This window comes from Nymphaea colorata, chromosome 7 (assembly GCF_008831285.2).
Source record: "Nymphaea colorata isolate Beijing-Zhang1983 chromosome 7, ASM883128v2, whole genome shotgun sequence".
NCBI classification, from domain to species: Eukaryota; Viridiplantae; Streptophyta; class Magnoliopsida; order Nymphaeales; family Nymphaeaceae; genus Nymphaea; species Nymphaea colorata.
The window spans coordinates 7,880,341-7,883,968 of NC_045144.1; the positions used below are offsets into that span (position 1 = coordinate 7,880,341).

General features: G+C 34.1%; 1 long non-coding RNA gene across 1 annotated transcript; it reads right to left on the reverse strand.

The window, feature by feature from the left end:
• Nucleotides 1-24: 24 nt before the first annotated feature.
• LOC116257871 (uncharacterized) lies at nucleotides 25-3,147 on the reverse strand. Its single transcript, XR_004173492.2, has 3 exons — nucleotides 3,011-3,147; nucleotides 2,423-2,920; nucleotides 25-633 (listed from the first exon to the last, which is right to left on the reverse strand). It is a non-coding gene; the product is annotated as an uncharacterized LOC116257871 (long non-coding RNA).
• Nucleotides 3,148-3,628: the final 481 nt, after the last annotated feature.

The window sequence follows — 3,628 nt, forward strand, 5'->3', positions numbered from 1 at the left end:
TCACCTTTTCCTTTAGTGGCCATGCTCATAACATATCTTTTAGAGTTTGAATCGTTCATTCCAATTACCCATTCAATTGGGGATTAAAAGTCATAGTCTTTCTAACTTTAGTGTTCAATCCTTTCAGCAGTAGTCCCCAGGTCAAGAATTAAATTGTGAATCTTAATCAGTAGTAATGGATTTTGTGTACCATGTAGTTTACCAATTTCATTTACATACAAATTACAAATCCATAAGGATTTCAAGAGAGTGACTGATTGCTCTTTGTAGAAAATCAGAAGGCCTGGTGAGTCGAACACAATAGTCACACAAATAGCATTATTTTACCTCATAATTCTGTCACAAAATCCATGGTATTATCATCCCAATTTCACAGTGAAATAAACGATCCTTTTAGCAAACCACCAAGCCACTGACTGCTGTTCCACTTTTATTATCTAACAACTTAAACATTTGACATCATATTTGATATTTTCTCGTTTAATTTTAGGTCCCCCAAGATTTACTTGAAACATATTAGTATTGTCATGATGTATAGCAAACTTCAATTGATAGATCCTTTTGAATAGTTGTCTCTTCGCTGTCTCTTCTTTGGCCACAACCTTCATTGAAACCACAGGGAACTATAATAACCTGAAACAAGGTAGAATATTTGTTATTACTTTCTTTTACATATTTGCCAACATCATGAGTCTTTTTGTTTTCACATTTTCCAAACTTTCAAGTAGTGCCAGTAGTTCAAGAGTTTTGAAATGGTTTGAAATTACAAAAATGTTTTGAAAATTTAGAAGAATGTGTTAAGCTTTTGAAAATTATGAAGATTTCATAATTTTATTCATGAAAGTTTGAGTATATAAAACTTGTGAACGTTGAGTTTGAAAGCATCTACATAAAGTACCATTTGGATGACCCTCTTTAAAAAGGCCATTTGTAAAATAAAGTTGGGGGTTGCAAAGCCTAAAAGATGAGAAATTTTAAAACTATTTAAAAATTTTGAAAATTTCTCTATAAAATATGTTGAGTTAGTCAAAAAGTTAATGTTTCTTGTAAAAAGTTAAAAAAGTGCAAGGGTTTTGCAAAAAGAAAAAAAAAATCAAGTAGTGCAAGTAGTTCAAGAGTTTTGAAATTTTATGAGTTATAAACAACAACATTCAAAAATGTTTCAAAAATTTAGAAGAATGTTTTAACCTTTTGAAAATTATGAAAATTCATAATTTTATTCATGAAAGTTTTGAGTACATAAAACCTGTGAAAGCTGGATTTGAAAAAATCTACATAAAGTACCATTTGAATGACACTCTTTAAAAAGGTCATTTGTAAAATAAAGTTAGGAGTTGCAAAGCTTGAAAGATGATAAATTTTAAAACCATTTAAACATTTTGAAAAAATCCTCTATAAAATTTGTTGAGTTAGTAAAAAAGTTAATGTTTCTTGCAAAAAGTTAAAAAAGTGCAAGAGTTTTGCAAAATGAGAAAAGAATTTTTCAAGTAGTGCAAGTAGTTCAAGAGTTTTGAAATTGTTTGAAATTTTATGACTTATAAACAACAACACTCAAAAATGTTTTGAAAATTTGGAAGAATATGTTAAGCTTTTGAAAATTATGAAATAATTGATGCAGTAAACACTTAGTTCATGCTAATCTGGTTTCACATCAACAAGTAGAATACACCTCGTCCACCTAGAGGCACTGAACCATATGCCTCGTGACAATCAAAATTAGAAGTTTTAAACATAAAAAAGTAAAAAACAGTCCCTGTAAAACCGAGCTTTGGCGATGGAGACTGAAGAGAATAAAAAAGATGAAAAGCAACATAATCTAGACATTTGATTGCAAGATCATGTAACCAAAGTCAATCATCCAACCACCACACCTCATAACAATCAAAGATATTGCAGAGACAAAACCCAAATTGGAATTCCGTGCCATGAAAAAACGTATATGGACACAAAAAGGGGTAAAACTAAGAAAATCTTAGGCGAGCGTGGTTTTCAGCAACAGTCAACTAAATGTCGTTCATGGAAAACACCGCAGCACAATAACATAATAATGGAAGAATATGAAAATAACATCAGATGAAAGTTATAAAATAAAGGAGAAATACACGACAAACAAAAGGAATCGAATACAAATCAGCCAAGTGAAGCATCGATTCATGGGTTCGCGGAAGGAACTTAACGGGAGCACAAAAAGCTCTATTGCAACTTTAGAGAATCGGGGAAAATGAGGCATCGGCAAGAAAATTCGCATTCTAAAGCGAGCAAACAAAAGCGTTCAAGATTGAGAGCGGTGAAGAAGGAACAATAAAAAAAAAGTGGTAAAACAACACGAATAAGATGGAAACATGAGAGAGAATAATAGAAGAGCTTATTTAACGGGCAGCGGTTTAGGTATGAAGGAAAGAAAAGAAGAAACGAACAGTACCTACAATCAGACCCTCCGAATGGCTGCCAAGGAGGCGAGCAGGCTATGAAGCATTCGTCTGGTGCGAGAGAAGGTTTAAGACTGCGATTAGACGATCTTCAAAGGCCTTCATCTGCTGCGAGAGTCCACATTAGGTTTCTCAGATTCGGAAACCCAAGGAACACGGCAAAGGGGTCTCGAAGCCAGAAAAATTGGTCGCATTCCACCGGCTTTGCCTCTGCCTGAAACCCCAAGTACCCACCCACCAGGACGATCCCTTTGGAATGGAGAGAGAAGGAGAAGGAGAGAGTGGGGGGACGGAGTGAAGAGCACGCACCAGTCAATTGCAGAGCGCGAACTCTCGCTCTTGTTTAACCCGCGAAGCATTCAAAAAGTTGTCGAAATCGGCAGAAAATTGGACGGTTGTCCAAAAATGGAAACCAACCAAGAAAACGCGACGGAAACCTTTTCCGCGTATCTCGGGAACGCCAAAACTTGTGCACGTCCGTCCAATTGTTTCTGAAACATGTAAATGGAAACAAAGTAACTCGCTTCCCCTAATCAATGAACATGTTGTGGGGATGACAAAAATCGATTAAGAAATATTACTTGAGATTTGGATTTGATTTCCTTGCTCTTCAGTACGAAAGATTTTCTTGTCAACTTGCTCTCAGAACTCCAAATTCAATAATAATGATCTTTTGTATCAATTAGATGGAATGGATGGCGATGGCGTCGTGAAAATCAAATTCTTAAATGAATAAGCAGGATTGTCTGCTCAGTGAATCGGCCTATTCAAATCAGCTAAATTACTTGAACTAATAAAAAAAAAACTCTAATATACGTACATTTTCAAATATGATCTGAAGCATGTTAACCGAAACACCGCTGCTCATTATAAATCTACCAATTTAAACAAGGTGCAAGGTACTTTGTTGCCATGTTTATTTAGTTCAAGATAAAAATTATCACATAGGGTTGTGGAACTGAAGGTGGTGGGTGATTGTGGTTCAAATAATGTTTTGGAGTTTTTGACGGCGATGTTTTTTTTGAGCATAATACGGCGAGCTTGAAAAAAATAAAAAAAATTCGATTTTTTTTTAAAAATTTTAAGAAACTAAAATTGAGAGAAAAATAAAATAAGTGATAAACTAATAACATAAACATCACTAGAGTTGCAACAAAAAAAAAAACTATTTGGCATTAAAAAAATGAAAAAACTAAAAA